The 19,815-nt window shown below is 37.5% G+C and overlaps 1 protein-coding gene across 2 annotated transcripts in view; it reads left to right on the forward strand.

Moving 5' to 3' along the window:
* Window positions 1-3,115: 3,115 nt before the first annotated feature.
* LOC136026241 (uncharacterized) overlaps window positions 3,116-19,815 on the forward strand; it is a 33,565-nt gene continuing 16,865 nt past the window's right edge. Inside the window, exon 1 of one of the 2 annotated variants that reach the window (XM_065702599.1) lies at window positions 3,116-3,183. The gene's annotated coding sequence lies outside the window, so the exon portion shown is untranslated. Of the gene's footprint in view, window positions 3,218-19,815 lie in introns of both variants that reach the window. The other variant, XM_065702598.1, reaches the window with a different exon arrangement.

Genomic DNA, 19,815 nt, shown 5'->3' on the forward strand with positions numbered 1-19,815 from the left:
CTGTAGTATATTGTCCGCTTTTTTAACAGTCCTAACCATATTTTTAACTTTGTTTATACTCCTACACGGACCGCTGGGCCTTCCCATTCATTTCAGAGATTTTACCTTTCGGGATATTTCCTTTGAAAGCCTACTTTCTTTTGGTATGGAGCCTAAGCATATGTCACTTTTTTTCGTAATTTTCGGTTAATTGTATGAAATTTAAGGACATTTCAGTATTTCTTGAAGGTTTTATTTATGCCCTAGGGCTACAAAAAACTTTCTATCTTATTAAATTCAATCTAACTTCTTTTGTCGCAGTGACATGAGTCTAGGGGATAGACGCTAGGGGTTCGTGGCACTAGTGTCGATATAAAGACAGGAATTTTACTTACCAAGACTACCTACTACTACTACTACTACTACTACTACTACTACTACTACTACTACTACTACTACTACTACTACTACTACTACTACTACTAACTCACTACAGCACCAAGCCGCCTAAGGCCAACGCAGCTATGCACACTTCTCCTCCAAACTAATCTATTCAAGGTCCCCCTCTTTAAACCTTTATTTACGACATCCTTCCAGCCCAGACGAGGACAACCTGCCTTCCGTGTAGCCCCAGACGGTTGGCTATAAAGGAAAATCTTCGGCAATCTGTCATTCTTCAGCCGCAGAACGTGGCCTAGCCATCTCCACCTATCGCTATGGATTTATGGTGCTAATATAGATATACTAGGCCGTTCCAAGGAGATTTCAGACTTTTAATTTCAACTTCCTTTAAATTAGGTCTTTTTGTTTATATTTTCCTTTACGGCACCTGCCAGGTAGAGAAATTCCCCAAAAAGCTACCAATTGAATTCTTTAACTCGCATATTGTATTCGTTATGAGAAAACATACAGACATTTTTCACAGAAGTTTTCTTTGAGGGGGGTGGGAAATGTCGGGGGAATTTTTCAGTGGAAAGGAAAATTTTTGGAAGGAATCACCATGGTTTTTCTTCAGAATTCCTTTAATTTTTTCTTCCTCTTTGAATGCACAATTTTGCATATGAAGATAATGTTATAGTGAAATAGTTCAGGAGAAATTTTCAGGTGGGATCAAATCGTCTGTAAAGATTTTTCGTGAAAAAATGTAGACAATGCCCACAAAAGTGCTGCAAGGTAACTCCTCTCTTCGTATTACGGAAAATATTCTTTTCATTTATTTTATTTCTTTATTTGGGAAGCGACACCTTACAGCACCCTTGACAACAATATCCATAATTTCTATGGAAAATTTTTGCTAGATAACTTGATCCCTGCTGAAAGAAAATTCTTATCAGGAAACTTTCTCTCCACTGAAAGAACCCTCTGGACCAACTCCCTCTCGTGTGTGGGCGATTACCATTAACAAATACTATTTGTAAGCAACTGAAAAATCGCAAAACTTACAGCCCTTACCTAGTGACTTTTTCTGACTTTTTCTTTGACTTATTAATTGTGATGAACCAAATGGCTATCTCAGGATTTCATTTGGATTACTTTGGGGAAAAAGGAAAAGGAGGAGGTGGTTAGTTTCCCTCAATTCTGTTTGGTCACTTTATAAGTCCCATCCGTGTCTACATGGGTCGATTTTTTTTCCTCTCTCACTCTCTCTCTCTCTCTCTCTCTCTCTCTCTCTCTCTCTCTCTCTCTCTCTCTCTCTCTCTCTCTCTCTTCTCTCCTTTTTATGTACTCTGTGTGAGTTATTGAGGTGTAATTCCTTTTTCTTTTTTCTCTCTATTGTTAAAGGAGACAAAACGAGTTGCATCCCTGTGTCCTTTGTATAAGATGTATGTATATCGTTTCTTGTTTAATAAAGTCAAGCCAAGTCAACTTGAAAAGCCACTTAAAATTGTTTTTTTTTTTTTTGAATAAGCCCTTTCCTGATCTTCTAGGATGCTTGGTTTGATACGACCATCCCTGGGGGAAACAAAATAACAACAACAGACAGCGCACACCCATGACCCTGACATGACGGTAAAGAAGTCCTTTTCATCATAAGAGTAGCACTGCTCGGACTTGGAACTGTATAACACTAGAACTTACGATCGTGTAATTTTTTCAATTTCAGTTTTTAAAATCTCATTATATTGTAAGTATCATTTATTATATATACTTATCTTGTCATTTTGGGCTCTTAGAGCCCTCCATAGAGCCGAAATATTTTCGAGGTCTAAACAAATATCACTGACTTAGGTAAATTCCCTGTTGCTTTAGAACTCTAAACATGTGACTAAAAGGGCTTTAAAACTCTACCACAGATTTTTCTGATTTTCTTGTGGTTATAGAGGGAGAAAGATGAATACAAGGGTGTTATTTAATGCCAAAATATCCCAATTCTCATTGAGGGTTAAGATAAATACGAAATTAGCTCTAAGGTAGAAACAAGGGGAGAGTGGAGCTATAATATAATATATACTCCCTAAGGCCTTATGGATTTCTTTTTCTTTTCTTGAGGGGAGGGGAATTGTGTTTTGAGAGGGTGCAGATGTTTTTTTTTTAATGTATCAAAATGTGTCACTGATTTATAATTTTTCTTGATTTTTGGGAATATATCTGGTCTGTGCGAATATTATATAAGTGAGAAACATCATACAAACTTAAAATGAACAAATTCAGTTTCGTAAGGGAGCGGTACTGCCTCTTTCTCATCCCTGCCTCAACCTCAAGGTCGCAAAACTTTGGGGGGGGGTGCTCACTATATCCGAAATTGAGATTTAGTCCTTTTTTCATAAGTCGACAGTGATTGGAGGCCAACCAGCTATGGGAGGATGTGTTTTCCGTTGGGGGGACTTTTTGGCAGAGTGGGGGGACATATACCGTCTCCCCTTTTTACTTAGGCAACTGCAATATTATTCATTTAATTATTCATTAGGAAACCGATATCAGTTACCCCATAAAACTAACGAGAGATATTTTGATTTTAATCTTTTTATTTGGAGTTTTATAGGTATCTATATTTTGTTAAACAAATTCGATCGTGAAGATTGTGAAAATTCCTGTTTTTAATCTCAAACTTTGACAGCAGTGTTTTCCGTCCACTCGTATCTGATTTAAGACATTTCATCGTTTTAGAAACGTTCCGCCTATGTTGTAAATATTGCTTAAAGATTATTTTTTAGATTTTACAAGGGGAATATATATGGAGCCGAACATACATTGTTGAATCTTGTGTGTAGTGAGATTAGAAGTTCTTTCCTTTTCTGTTTGTATATTTTTTTTTATATTTACTGTCTCTGTCATCTTTTATCAGAGGCTATATTGTAGTGTTGACTATAGCAGAGGCCATAAGACTCCGATGTTTTATTCTTTTTTTTCCCGAAGGCGCTTCTTATCGGAGGGGATGGTTTAGTAACTTCAGAGGGGGCTCGTTCGATTGGAAATCAAAGTTTTAGTGACCTTTTTAAGATTCAAAAGTTGTCAGAGGAGATCTATCCCTGGTAAAATTCTAGTTTATTGACTTTGGGCTATCTTGGAAAGGGGTTAAGTTAGGAAAATGAAACTTTCAAGGATGGGTCTACCGGCTAAAGTATATCCTGGGAAGGTTTTTTGAAGTACCCATCTCTACTCTTTCTCCCTCGAGAGGGCCCTGAAATTTGCCTACATGATAGGGCTATACCTATTGAAATTTTGACAAAACAATATTTTACCTCAATTTTCATTTACCAGTTGCTTTTTCTCTGCCTTTAGTTCTGAAAATGCAATTCCTGTTATTTGAATAGAATTCTGAGCCATATCAATGTTTTTTCTTCAAAATTTAGCAAATGTGTTTGCATATCTTTAAAACCTTATAAATTGGGATTGAGCAAAGTTGTGAAGCTGAAAATAATTTTGTTGTACTTCGTTCAAGCAGAAGACCTATTTTGCAAGGTTTCACTTTTATAACACATATTTTTAAAGGTCATCAAAGGTCAGGACCCTCTAGAGGGAGAGGGAGTGGAGGTAGATACTTCAAATACCTTCCCAGGACATACTTTAGCCTGTAGACCAATCCTTGAAAGTTTCATTGTCCTAACCTAACCCCTTTCTGAGATAGCAAGAATTAATAACATTAGAATTTTACCAAATTTTGAGATAGTGTTTTTGTTAAAAATAGTTAAAAAATCAGACCACAAAAACACCAGGGTCGACACGACCCAGCAGGGCCCGGGGCCATGCTTCATAAGTTATGGGGGCATATATCGCTATAGAGAAAGTGAACCTCATATAAACTTCACACGGGGGTCATTTGATTAGTAACTGAAAGTTGTTGTTCATTTCTTAAGAGTCAGAAGACATTAGAAGGCAACTAGATCCCCCTCCCCACGCCCTTTTTTCTCCAAACCCGTCAGACACAAATTCTGAGATAGCCATTTTATTAAAAATATTTCAAACATCATATAAAAAAAAAACACTAGGGTTTACACAATCTCCAGAGCCAAGGAGGAATGTTTAAGGATTATGCCCTGAGGGCATATATGGTTTTTTTGTTAGGAGCGGTCACATAAACTTCGGAAATGGCTAATTTGATTTACAATTGAAAGTTCTCGTTACCTTTTTATGAGTCAAAAGTGATCAGATGACATCTATGCCCCCCCCCTACACAAACACCCTTTTATCCCAAAATATATCCGATAAAAATTTTGAGATAGCCCGTCAGTTCGAAATAGCCTGATAATCAGATAATAAAACACTCATGATCAACATAACCCTGTCCCGACCCAGGGTAAGGGTTGTCAATTTCGGCCAAGGGGCATATAAGGTTTATACGGACAAGGTGGTTGTATCAACTGCAGAAGGGACTCAAGTGAATAGAAAATAAAAAGTCTTATTCTCTTTTCGTGGGCAGCGCAATACCACCTGCGTAAAGAGCGATGTTGACACAATGTGTTGTTTTTTTGTTTATTAAGCATTTAGAAACTTATTAGAAATTTCGTAGAAACTTCAAATAGAGCGCATTCAATTGGAAATTGAAAGAGTAAGTTCCCTTTTTTATACTTGAAAGCGATTGGCGGGCAAATAGCCATCCCACTCATCATTAGCCTAATTCATCCAATCAAAGTTTTGAAATAGCCATTTTGTTCAGCGTAGTTGAAAAATTTAGAAATCATTGCTTTGTGGGTGACACCCCCTTCATAGCCATTAGGGCTAGGGTTTTAAGTTATGCCCCGGGGCATTTAAGGTTTTTATAGAAAGGGTCGTCGTTTAAACTTCAAAGAGGGCCTATTTGATTGGTTATCAGAAGTTCTAGAACCATTTTTAAGAGTCAAATTGATCAGAGGGTAGATACCCCCCTCCCCTCACACATCGTGTTTTTCTTAAATGCATCCAATATAAACTTTGAGATATCCAGCCGTTTTAATGAAAATAGTCCAAAGATCATGTAAAAGGCTTTAGGAGTTGATACAAACCGGAAGAGCCTAGGGGTAAGGACTGTAAGCTATGCCCCGGGTAGTGTATGATTTTGATAACACTTGGACAGCTTATCAATTGAGAGATAACAGAATATTAGCTTCTTATGAGCAAAAGAAACATTTCGGTCATTCTATCTATTTTTTTCGATTTTATACAATGATTTCAAAGCGGGGGGGGGGGCAGCCACCCAAGTTCCTCTCCTAATTTCTGTACGAGGAGTACAGGAATTATTAAATTACATCCACCATGGATTGTAGAAAAACGTACAGAAATAATATGAAAAAAACTTCGTTTTCTTAAAGAGTTAAAGAGGCTGCGTCCCAAAGTCGAACCTTAAAACGTACAGGAATTAGAAGAGGCAGTTGGGGGGCTGCCGCCCCCCAAAACCCCAGCTTTTAAAGACTCTTTTGTACAGGGTTTTTGTTTTTTTTGCTAACCCCCCGCTCTTGGCTTCGGAAAGGCCCTCTTTTAATTAACAAAAAATTGAAATGAATGAATAATGGAATAACTTCGAAAAATGTTAAATACAAGAGGACGGGAGAACCATTGCGCCGAAACTAGTAATTAGTAACAATGAAGTCCCCCCACAAAAAAAAACTGTACAAAAGAGTCTTTAAAAGCTGGGGGTTTGGGGGGGCGGCAGCCCCCCAAATGGCTCTTCTAATTCCTGTACGTTTTAAGGTTCGACTTTGGGACGCAGCCTCTTTAACTCTTTAAGAAAACGAAATTTTTTTCATATTATCTCTTAAAGGAGCCAAATGTTCGTGACTGCCGGATCTCAGCGGGAACCAAGTTCCAAGCACGTCCCACAATCACAGCCAGGCCGAAGTCTGAACGAACCGAGGGACTAGCTGGAATCATCGCATCCTCCCGGTTACGAACGATATACAAATTTACTTCCCCTACTAGTTTAAGCAGTTTCGAAAAACAACATGGGAGATCTTCCTGGAAGTATTAATATGCCAACGAAGATAGAGATAAAACATAAATATGTTTAATTTTGAGGAGGTTAAGAGGAGTGTGTGTAGCCGACTGGAGAATTCTTGCCGCTTTCTCCTAAAGATTGTGAATAGGAGAAAGTACCGAGGGAAATGTGGACATCCACACAGATGAACAGTAACATATATAAGGGTAAATCAGAGAAAAGTATAAAAGACGGAGGATAGGGAAAGGGATTAAACGCTTTAATTTTCGGATGATCCCAAGTCCACGGGAAATTTTTACTCTTATTATTTGAACATGCCACTTAAATGATAAATTTTCATCCAAAAGAACTCCCAGGAATCGCACATATCGATCTGGGGGACGACTTATGGCGCCTCTTGGTGTATGAAGCTCAGTAACTGTAGGGCAGCTCACACCTTTACGAGAAAAAATAAGAAGGTAGGACTCTTTTACATTTTAAGTTAGTTGATTTATGTCAAACCAAAATAGTATTTTCTCAGTCATTGCTTGAAGCTTTAGAATAAGGGATGATTCATCCGGAGCTGCAGCACCTAAAGTAGTGTCATCTGCAAATGCTATTAATTCTTCTTGACTATCAGGTGTGAACACCAACGTACTCTGAGAGTAAGATTTTGACACAATCCACAGCAAACATTGTTAATTGGGGGGAATACAAATATGTCTCGAGGGAATACAAGGTTTATGTGGAAGACGTAGTAGTATAAACTACAGACGGGACTCAAATGATTAGAAATTGCAAGTTCTAATTCTCTCTTTTAGAGTAAAAAGTGGTCCTATGGCAACTAGCCCCCCCCCCCATCCCTTTTCCCCCATATGTATCTAATTAGATTTTGTTCAAAATAAACCAATCATCATATAGCAAAAATACCTGGCATAACAAAGCTTCCCAGAACTCGGGGGAAGTTAATTGAATTATACTGAGGGGGCACATAAAGTTCTTATTAAAGCAACAATCATGTAAACTTCGGAGAGAGCCCATTCGATAATAAACTGGAATATTTGGAGTTTTAGACCCCCTCTTCCTTGTGCCTTTTCCCCCTAAATGAATCTCATAATAAATTTTAAGTGACCATTTTGTTTAAAATAGTTTAAAGTTTAAATTGCTAGAAATTAGGGGTTGAGAAATCCTTCAAAACCCCAAGGGAAAGGACTGTAGCTTGTGTAAGTTACCAATTATTAGAACTTGAGTTTTTTTGTGGAAGGGGTGGTCGTATTAACTTTGAAGGGGGCTCATTTGATCGGAAGTTGAAACTTTTAGTTCGTAATCTTAAGAATCAAATGAGACCAATAGCAAATTAGCCTACGCCCCACTTTCCTAACGGGCATCCGGTCCAAATTTTGATATAGCTATTTTGTTCAAAAGAGTTCAAAGGCCAAGTAAATATATTTTCAGTATAAAAAGTATAAAGCGGGACTACTGTAATAGTTATGGTACAAAACCCTTAAATGAAGATTTGCAAGAACACCTCTCTTATACTTCCACTCAAAATCTTTAGTAGGTTATGCAATTATGGTCCAACAAATACCAATAGATTAATTCGGATCAATAAAGACGTGACAAATTATGTCTCAGGTCAGAATATCAAGCGTTCAATGACCTAATTGGGCATGATTTTTTTCAGTCATGGTTTTCTCCCTTCTATGTGATTATCATTCCGATAATTCACTATTTTTGCAAGTTGCTCATTAAGATAAGGATAAATTATTGTTATGTTTACCTATTCAAAATGTTTACCTATTTTTATTATTTAATAGACAAGGTAATGCGTTTTGTAACATATTGCATATGGTAAAATCATAGTAACAAAAACCTATATGTATTTTTTTTATGTCACTTAGTAATAACCAAGTGACATATAGCAATCACAAGTTCTGTCGGTCTGTCTGCCTGTCGGTCTGTCTGTCTGTCGGGCTGTCTGTCTGTCGGTCTGTCTGTCCCGGTTTTGCTACTTTAGGTACTTCCAGATAAGCTAGGACATTGAAATTTGGCGTGGGTATCAGGGACCAGATCAGATTAAATAAGAAATAGTCTTTTTCCCGATTTGACCATCTGGGTGGAAATGGGGGCCGATTAATTCGCAAAAACAGAAAAAATTAAGTATTTTTAACTTACGAATGGGTGATATGATCGTAATGAAATTTGATGTTTGGAAGGATATTGTGTCTCAGAGCTCTTATTTTAAATTCCGACTAGATCCGGTGACATTGGGGGGAGTTGGAAGGGGGAAACCTAAAATCTTGGAAAACGCTTAGAGTGGAGGGATCGGGATGACACTTGTTATGAAAAATAAGCAGAAGTCATAGGTACGTAATTGACATAACCGGAATGAATCTGCTCTGTTTGGAGGAGTTGGGAGGGGGGTTAATTCTGAAAAATTAGAAAAAATGAGGTACTTTTAACTTACAAGAAGTGATCGGATCTGAATGAAATTTGAAGTTTGGGAGGATATCATATCTCAGAGCTCTTATTTAAAATTCAAACTGGATCCGGTGACATTGGGGGGAATTGAGGGGGGAACCTAAAATCTTGGAAAACGCTTAGAGTGGAGGGATCGGGATGAAAATTGGTAGGGAAAATAAGTACAAGTCCTAGATACGTGATTGACATAACCGGAACGGATCTGCTCTCTTCGGGGGAGTTGGAGGGAGGGTAAATTCTGAAAAATTAGAAAAAATGAGATATTTTGTAACTTACGAAGGAGTGATCGGATCTTAATAAAATTTGATGTTTGGGAGGATATCATGTTTCAGAGCTCTTATTTTAAATTCTAACCGGATTCGGTGAAGGGGAAGTTAGGGGGGGGGGGGTGGAACCTAAAATCTTTGAAAACGCTTAGAGTGGAGGGATCGGGATTAAACTTGGTAAGAAAAAAAGTACAAGTCCTAGATACGGGAATGGCATAACTGGAACGGATCTGCTCTCTTTGGGGGAGTTGGGGGGAGGGTTAATTCTAAAAAATAGAAAAAATGAAGTATTTTTAACTTACGAAAGAGTGATCGTATCTTAATGAAATTTCATATTTAGAAGGAACTCGAAACTCAGATTTTTTGTTTTAAATCCCGACAGGATCTAGTGTCATTAGGGGGGGGGGAATCTTGGAAAACGCTTAAAGTACAGAGATCAGGATGAAACTTGGTGAAAAGAATTAGCACAAGTCCAAGATAAGTAACTGACATATCCAGACTGGATCCGCTCTCTTTGGTGGAGTTGGGGAGGGGAGTAATTAGGAAAATTAGAAAAAATCAGGTATTTGTAACTTAAGAACGGATGATCAGATCTTAATGAAATTTGATATTTAGAAGGATCTTGTGCTTTAAAGCTCCAATTTTAAATCCAGACCAGATCTTGTGACATATATGGGAGTTGGAGGGGGAAACCGGAATTCTTGGAAAACGTGAAAAATGAGATATCTTTTTTCGAGTGACGAATGATCGGATCTTAATGAATTTTGATATTTAGAAGGACCCCGTGACTCAGAGTTTTTATTTTAAATTCGACCGGCATTAAGCCTCTAATTGTGTTGCGGAGCAACACTACTGCTTTCGTAGTTTTTTTTTACCGTGATCAGCGACCTGTAGCTCCGAAGTGGTAAGAGTTAAAAATTCGAAATTTTTCAGAGGGAAGGGAAACGTGAAACAGAGTAAAAAAGTTCCAGAGAAGTTCCTAAAATTTCTAACAGTTTAACATAAAAAAAAATAAAACCGTTTTTTTCTTAGAAACTCTGCGTTCGATGTTTGGCGTCAAGTTAAGACGACCCTAGCTTCGGAAATAAACTTGTTAGAAATACAGTCATGCTGAACTCATGTAGAACTTTCATTTGTCTCTTCGAGAATCCCAGCACAAAATTCCGTAGCTCTTACAGATTTCCCGGAAATAATTCCGGAAAAGTCCATCTCGTTCCGATTTTTTTTTGGAATTTTCTCAAATTTTCGATTTTGATGTTTCTTATATTTTTATCGAGTAGTGCTATGAAAAGTATGCAAGAAGAAGTGAAGTGTTCTATATACCTAGTTGCTTCGTTCTCTAAGAAATAATTTCCGAAGTTTCGACGTTCTAGAGGTAACTTCTGTTCTGGACCAGCTAGAATTTTTTTTCCAACGCGGTTCGACAGGTCTCGATCTCCTAACAACTGGAGCTTACAATAATTTCTCCAAAATAAAATTCCTTCTGTGGGTTTTTCTATTTGGAAGTTTTGTCATGCCCTCGGGGCAATTTAAATTTTTTGGTGAATGTGGTTTGTTTTATATTTTCCTAGCTTAGACCACCAAAAGTTAAGCAGAAAACTAGAAGACGTTATTTCCGTATCTCTTTCAGATTTCCCGAAAATAATTCCCGAAATGTGCGTCTAGAAACATAATACTTCGAATTGGCATCGGCCCTAGTTAAGACGGCCCTAGTTTCTGAAGTAAACGTTTTAGAGATAAAATAATTATGAACTCATATAGAACTTTTATTGATGTTTCTCGTTTATTTCTGGACCAGCTAAACATTTTACCAAACACAGTTTAGTAGGAGCTCGAAATAAAACCATATCAAAGATGCTTCAAGATAACAATCGAAGCCGCATTAGAAAAATGTCCTCTGAAGGACATAATGAGGACTGTTGCTCCGCAACTGTGTCCCGTAGGGCACAGTTGCACGTGTTGCTCCGCAACTGTGCCCTAAGGAACAAGGCACAGTTGCTGCAACACTTCCCGTTGCACAGGCAACGGAGGTCTAGTTTTCCTTATAAAGCAATCTATTGATTCTTAGAATTTTGCTAGAGCTCATACCATATGAGTTCTTGGCTCTTGGCTCTTCCGACCTCGTCAAGAGTGCCATAAGAGCTCTCAGCTCTTGCTTTCAGTGATATTTTCTTAGTTGTCAGGTTATATTCCAACTTTTTTGGTTTATTGCTATTGCTCACCGGTGTGTCTAAAAATGTTTTCGTGTTTAGGAGGGGAGTTGAGGTTTATTGAAACAAATGTACGAAAATCTGCTTATGTTTTTAAAACCTTGAAAATTTTCTTTTGAAAAAAATAGTTACTTCTAGAATGCCAAGGAAATCGATGCGCAATAAAAATCTAAGAAATTGTTTCTTCGTATGCAGTTAATTTTTAATATAGAATAGTGTTAGTTTTCTTATATTTTCTGCATGGCATATAACTTAATTATAAGGTTAAATTCTAACCAATGTTGGTTTTAATTTTTGAAGACTCAACTAGTTCCATACTAAATTTGGTTCTCAGGGCCTAAATATTTATTGTTTTAAATTAATACTTTTTGTTGTAAATTTGATGTTTTGCAAGAATACTCCGCTAGTTCCATATAAATATGGCGGATATTTCTGTTACTACAAATACATTAAAAAAAATAAGCAGAATTTGTAATTGTTTATTGATTTTCCTATTAAAATGGATTTACAACATTCATTATTACAAAAGATTTTTTAACATAGCCTCACTCAATGTTAAATCACTTCTTCAAGTGATGTTTCTGTCCTTAGAATATTCTTAGGGAAATCGAGAAATCCCTTCAGCCGTCTAAAAAGTCCACAAGTACAACTTGTTTAGTCATATAAAACGATTACCATTACCTTATTGACAAAAGTTCACGTATTTTCGGAATGCCCCTAGTTTTATTGTATTTTGTGTTACTGGAGTATTGTATTTTGTGAAACAGCCAAAGCTATATTAGTAGCCCATTTACTCGACGTAAATAACATCGAAGACCACACTATCTTTCCGTGACGAAAGTATAACAGTTCAAAATAGGGATGAAACCTTTTAATTGACAGTGAACAAATATAAAAATTTATAACTGGATATTTCGAACACATATACAGTGTCCATCATCAACAGTAAAAGTTTTACTGCTGATGATGAACACTGTATATGTGTTCGACATATCCAGTAAAATTTTTAAATCTTTTCACTGTCAATTAAAAGCTTTCATCCCTATTTTGAACTGTTATACTTTTGTACGCCATTAAAAATAAATAATAGTAACTTATTTGTTTCAAAGTCAGGTTATAGGGTATGAGTTCACAAAACATTGTGATAGATACAAAATTTTGCTTAGGTTTTGAAAACCTTGAAAATATTCGTAAGAAAAATTGTTACTTCTTGAATACCACAGAAATCCATGCGCAATATCAATCTTAGAAGTTAATTATTAGTGCGCAGTTCCTTTATTATATAGAATAACTGCTGAGGATATTAATCTGAAAGCTTAAAGCCATGTTGAGGGAAATGTTGAAGGGCCGATAGAGGGGATACGATAGAGGTAGATACTCCTCAATATATTATTAGGTGAACCTAAAATGTTAATTAAGGGGAAACTGCTTTATGTGTTGCCAAACTCATTGCCATAACACACTGAAGTTTGAATTATGCCACAACACACAAAGAATTATGACAAAAAATCAACTTATTTTTGCCACAACACACAAAGAATTATGACAAAAAATCAACTTTGCTGTAAAGAGCGATGGCTGAGGAAGGGATCTCTTCATTTAGAAATTATTTTCTGTTTGTCTTGAGTTTTAGGATTGCTCCTTACTTTCATTTTAAAAAAACTTGTTTTTTTTATTTAACTCTGACAGTTTTTAAAATCATGCCGGGAAACCCCCTCCCTCCCCTTTCTAAATTTTCCAGTTGAAATTTTCCTCACAGAAAATTTTCCTGTTGAATTTCCTTAACCCCAATTTTTTTTAGAGTTCCCAATAAAATATATAATATGTATATCACAGGAAAATCGACTAGCCTACATCCCTTTTCCCAGGAGCTTTGGGGATCAAGTCAACCTAAGGGTAGAGTCACTAAATCTTTCAAGGCTTTTACATCAAGTGGTTGTCTGAAAATAGTAATCTGATGTCTTTGGGAAAGGGGGAAAACTCCATCTGTGATTTTTCTGTTGGCAAAAAATACAAAACTCCACATTTTTTAAAATAGGAGCTTAAAACTCCGACAATAGGGTGTTCAGGTATGTAGAATCTGATAGCCCTTTTTATATGTTTTGTTTTTTCATCACTGATCAAAAATTATTTTTTCCTTTTTTTTTCGAAAGAGCTAAAAGGTCTAGTACCTATGCTTCCAGGGATGCAGTGCTACTCACAGCACCAAAATCAAGGAAAGCAAATTATGCAATTTGCCACTTTTTTGTGCAGGATTTATTATTAGGAAAGGGGGGTATTTTTGACTTAAAGGTGTTGAAAAACACTAAAGGTATTAAGGCAAAACTTTGGGGAATGTTGAGAGGCTTGTTAAACTAAATCAAAACATATTATGCACTTCTAGTTGATGAAAAAGGAGTATCTGCATTATCACAAGAAAAGCATAGGGTATTAAATTCAAACTTCCAGGTCATGCTCAGGAGGGTGTTCAAAAGCTGCTGGAGGACAACCAATCCCCTTTCCACTCTCTGTTTTAGCTGCTCTTCCTCCAAGGATACCTTATTAAATTACTATACCTCTAGGGATGAAAACTCCCAAAAGCCCATTTGGCCAGTGCTGTAAGTTCTACAAGTTGTCTATTGTTTATATACAATTTTAAATATCAGAGTTGTTTAATATCAGGGTCGTCGCTTAAACTTCAAAAAAGGCTCTCTCTGGAAGTTCTAGTGCCCTTTTTAAGAGTCAAAAGTGATCGAAGGGTAACTAGCCCCACAAGCCCCCTTTTTCCCAAGTTCCTCGGATAAGAATTTTGAGATAGCCATTTTGGTAAAAATAGCTCAAAGATCATATAACAAAACCTTCGGTGTTGACAAAAACCCCCAGGGTTGGGAGAAGGCACTGTAAGTTATGCCCTGGGGGCACATATGGATCTTATTGAAGGGAAGCTCGAATAAACTTCAGAGAGGCCTCATTTGATTGGAAATTGAGACTTATAGTTCACTTTCAAAGAGTCAAAAGAGATCAGATGGCAACTTACCCTCCCCCTCCACGTCCTTTTTTCCTCAGACCTATCCAGTAAGAACTTTGAGATACTTTGTTTTTTAGTTCAAAGATCCTATAACAAAAACTCCAGGGTTGACACAACACCCCAGGGTCGGGGGTAGGTGCTGTAAGTTATGCCCTGGGGGTATATATGGATGTTATGGAAGCTATGCTCGTATAAACTTCAGAGAGGGCTCATTTGATTGGAAACTGAAAGCTGAAATCCCCTTCTTAAGAGTCAAAAGAGATCAGAGGGCAACACGCCCCCTCACTTACTTATTTCCTCAAACCCATCCGATAAAAATTTTGAGATAGCCATTTCTTTAAAAAATAGTTCAGAAATTAAATAACAAATCTCCGGTGTTGATACAACCCCCCAGAGGCCTGTGGGCAGGCGTTGTAAGTTGTGTCCTGGGGGCTTATATGGTTCTTATGAAAGGGGTGCTTGTATAAACTTAATATAGAGCTAATTTGATTAGTAATTAAGTTATAGTTAACTTTTTGAGAGTCAAAAGAAATAGGAGAGCAACTAACCCTCCCCCTCCATACCCTATTTTCCTCGAACCTATCCGATAAGAACTTTCAGATAGCCTTTTTTTTAATAGTTCAAAGGTCATATAACAAAAACTCCGGGATCCACAAAAACCCCCTAGGTCCCAGGGGCAGTCGTTGTAAGTTATGCCTAAGGGGTATTTATGGTTCTAATGGAAGTGATGCTCGTGTAAACTTCATAGAGTGCTCACTTGATTGGAAATTGAAAGTTTTAATTCAGTTTTAAAGAGTCAAAAGATATCGAAGGGCAATACCCCCTCCCTCTTGTTCTTTTTTCCCCATAACCCATCCGATACCAATTTTTAGATAGCCATTTGTTTTGACAAACTGTTCAAAAATTAAATAAAAAAATTCCTGGTGTTGATACACACCCCCTCCCCAGGGGCCTCTGGTTAGGCGTTGTAAATTATGTCCTGGGGGCGTTTGTGTTTCTTATGAAAGGGATGCTCGTATAAACTTGAGATAGGGCCCATTTGATTGGAAATTGAAAATTTTTGTTCAGTTTCTAAGAGTCAAAAGAGATCAGGGGATAACAAGCCCTCCCCACGCCCCTTTTCCCCGAATATATCCAATACAAATTTTGCAATAGCCATTTGGCTAAAAATAGTTAAAAGGTCAAATAATAAAAACTCCGATGTCAACACAACTCCCTAGGTCCCGGGGCAGGCGTTGCAAGGAAGGTTTTTATTTAAGGGGTGGTCGTATAAACTTCGGAGGTGGCTCAATTGATTAGAAATTAAAAGTTCTAGTTCACCTTTTAAGATCAAAAGACATTCAAGCGTAACTAGGCCCCCCACCAGCCCTTTTCCCCACATCCATCTGATACAAATTTTGATAGCCATTTTTTAAAAATATTTTAAACATCAGGTAACACATATTCTGGGATTGAAACAACCCCTCAGAGCCAGGAGCAAATGTTTTAAGTTATGCCCAGGAGGCATATAAGGTTATGCAAGGGGTGGTCACATAAACTCTGGTGGCTCATTTGATCGGAAATTGAAAGTTCCTGTTACCTTACAAGAGTCATAAGTGATGGCGATGGCGACTATCCCCCTTCCTCCCAACCTTTTTTTCCCGAAATTTGTTCAATCGAATTTTTCATATAGCCATTTTGTTCAAAATAGATCGAAGATAATACTACAAAAATCCAGAAATAAGATAGCCCCCGTCACCGAATGTGGGGGTAAGTGCTGTAAAATATGCCATGAGGAAATAAGGTTTTTATTTAACACCTCAACCTGAACTTTAAGCTGTAGAACATGCTAGTCGAAGCAATTCACACTATCGTGGCAATATGCAGCTGCCCCGTGACAGCTCTATGATACGAATTATCATTGCTAAGACATTTCTAGACATTTCTGGATACAATATTATACTTACGAGTCTATTGATTAGTGTTTTCGTAAGCCAACCCTTTCACAGTGACCCAAAACACTTCACACAACCAGGGTATTAAAAAGCTGCCCCCTGGCATCTTTCATCATATCTAATGCATTTTTAAGCCTTCACAACAAAAATCAAGGAGGCAAACTCGTGCCTCTATAAAGAGGCCACCCACGACAATGTTAAGCGATCTTCGGTTCGTCCCTCTGCGACCAGTGGTCGCAGAGGGATGGGGAGGGATGCATTTCGTAGCCCGAGCTTCAACTAAGAAACCTGTCAAATTTCATTCCCATCCAACTTTTCCTTCATGGGGAAAATCTGGCCGAAAGTTTCGACCCGTCAACCCCAGCCCCCCTTTAACGTTGTCCGATCGGGATGAAATTGACAAGTTAAGGTCCCCTAGGGCCCAGGGGCTTATCCACGAAATGTCAGCTCGATCCGATAACTCTTTCCAGAAACCAGGCATAGCCACTTAAAATTCATTTTCTTTTTTTTTCCTCGACGCCTACAGGTCACAGCCGACATCGGATCTGGGTGTACGAAGACTCATTCGATTCGGAATTCTCCGAGTAATTTTCCTTGTAAGTTTCGTAGGAAAATCTTAACCCCCCGAAAGTTTCGACCCCCCAACCCACCCCCCTTGTAACGTTGTCGAATCGGGCTGAAATTCACAAGTTAAGGTCCCCTACGGCCCAGGAGCTTATCCGCGAAATTTCAGCTCGATCCGATAACTCCTTCCCTGTTTTCCAGAAACCACGCATTACCTACTTAATTAACGCATTTCTCTCCATAAGAGCCCATGTTACTTTGAAATTTTTAAAAGTTATTGAAAAGTTATATTTACACACATGCAAGTGATTAGCTCAGTCGGTAGAGCGTGGGACTTCTAATCCTCGGGTCAAGGGTTCAAGTCCCTTACGGGCGGTTTTTTTTCACAACATCAAAAAAATTTTGATAACACCTGGACAGCTTATCATTTGAGAGATAACAGAATATTAGCTTCTTATGAGCAAAAGAAACATTTCGGTCATTCTATCTATTTTTTTTCTATTTTATACAATGATTTAAAAGCGGGGGGGACAGCCACCCAAGTTCCTCTCCTAATTCCTGTACGAGGAGTACAGGAATTATTAAATTACATCCACCATGGATTGTAGAAAAAGGTACAGAAATAATATGAAAAAAACTTCGTTTTCTTAAAGAGTTAAAGAGGCTGCGTCCCAAAGTCGAACCTTAAAACGTACAGGAATTAGAAGAGGCAGTTGGGGGGCTGCCGCCTCCCAAACCCCCAGCTTTCTTTTGTACAGGTTTTTTGTTATTTTGCTAACCCCCCGCTCTTGGCTTCGGAAAGGCCCTCTTTTAATTAACAAAAAGTTGAAATGAGTGAATAATGGAATAACTTCGAAAAATGTTAAACACAAGAGGACAGGAGAACCATTGCGCCAAAACTAGTAATTAGTAACAATGAAGTCCCCCACAAAAAAACCTGTACAAAAGAGTCTTTAAAAGCTGGGGGTTTGGGGGGCCGCAGCCCCCCAACTGCCTCTTCTAATTCCTGTACGTTTTAAGGTTCGACTTTGGGACGCAGCCTCTTTAACTCTTTAAGAAAACGAAGTTTTTTTCATATTATTAGTTTATAAATCTAAGATTGAACACTCTTTTTATATGAACAGCAGGAATTAGCATTTCATTGTTAGAACGTGATAGTCCAAGGCAATTCGCTGCATTTAAATTTGAAACATTTCTTGAGCGAGTCTTCTCCTCGTGTCCAAGGGTTTTAGAATAATTTGTTGCATGGTAGCACCCTGGGGCACCGTTATAATCATTTTAACGTTTTCTGACGCTTCAAACCCCCGATAGACACATTTTCTTTATTGCTATTGCTTTCAATTCACAATTCACAACCCGTGTCAGAGTATGGATGGTGCATGGCACACTCCGCACCACTCCTCAATGCTATTGCTCCACACGGCAATTCATGCCACCGTGGTAATATGCAGTTGCCCCATGATAACCCTGTGATAGGCACTATATTCCTAAGACATTTAAAGACATTTCTTGAACACAAATTATGCTTAGAGTCCATTGATTCGTCTTTTCATAAGTAAACCCTTTCAGAATGTCCTCAAAACACTTCACATCACCATGGCATTATGCGGCTGCCCCCTGGCACCCACTTGGCATCCGTCATCACCCCTAGGGCATACAACTTTTTTTCACAAAAATAATCTAATAAATCTGAAACTGAATGTTGTTTTTATTTGAACAGCAGGACTTAGCATTTTATTGTTAGAATATGATAGTACAAAGCAATTCACAACAATAAGAACTTTAAACGCTACTTGTATAAGTCTACTCCTTATTTCCAATGGTTTTATAGATATTGGTCACATGGTAACACTCTACGGAGCCCGTCATTATCTTTTAGGCGTTTTCTGAAGCTTGAATACCCCTATATATATACATATATATATATATATATATATATATATATATATATATATATATATATATATATATATATATATATATATATATATATATGTATATATATATATATATATATATATATATATATAGCTTTTTTGTTGCTATTATTTTTCGAAAATTCCCAGCCCCCGTCACAGTATGGAAGGCACCCCCCCCCCCTCAATGTAACATTGTCTTGGATATTCAGACCATCAAGCCATTCTATTATTACTATGATTTGAGAAATACTTTTTAGCAGAAAACTCTCCAAAGATTTACGATTCACACATTTCCTAACCATTAACTCCAAGCCGTATAACTATCCATCAAATCACACTTGAATAGACCTCAAGTATTACGCTTTATGCACCAGAAGGCTCCATTTTTCGTGTTAGAAACAATTAAGTTTCTCAGAATTGTCAAGAAAAAACACACTAGGGGAATTTGAATATACTAGATTTAAGCGAACAATCTGGAAAAAAAGTGGTCAAAAGTGAATAACAAGAAGGTTTTTGCAGACTCTAGTGGATAAAAATTGTTTTGGAAGGGAGGGGGTCATAGAATCAACAGGGTCTATGTTTAATAGAGACCCTTTCGAAAAGCATGATAATAAGAAGTTGAACTTGTACGTGGATGTTTTTCCTCGTGAAACTGATTTTGCTCATGTGTGTTCATTATTCGTTCCTTGAACTTGTCTTCTACTGATTTTTGTTCTGATGCATCTTTTGCATCTCGATTTTTCTCTTCGTGAAACTTATACATTAATTTTTCCCCTAGTGAAACTGATTTTGTTTATAACTTGTTTCGAACTGGTTTTTGTTCATGGTAATTGTCGTTTGCTGATTTTCGTTCCTGAAACTTGTTGCATCTTCGTTTTTGTCTTCGTGCAACTTGTATATTGATTTTCACCTCATGAAAAATTAATCATGGAACGTGTTGCTTGCGGAATTTTTGTTCATGGAGCTTGCTGCATACTGATAGAATCTTGTTGCACGAGGATTTTTCACTTCATTGCGCGCTCATGGTTTTTGTTCGTGAAACCTTTTGAGCGTTGAAAATTTTTGAAACTTTTTGAACGTCCTCATTTTTTCCTCTGAGACTTGGAGCATGTTGATTTTCCTCT

The sequence above is a fragment of the Artemia franciscana genome, chromosome 4 (assembly GCF_032884065.1).
Source record: "Artemia franciscana chromosome 4, ASM3288406v1, whole genome shotgun sequence".
In the NCBI taxonomy this organism is placed as follows: Eukaryota; Metazoa; Arthropoda; class Branchiopoda; order Anostraca; family Artemiidae; genus Artemia; species Artemia franciscana.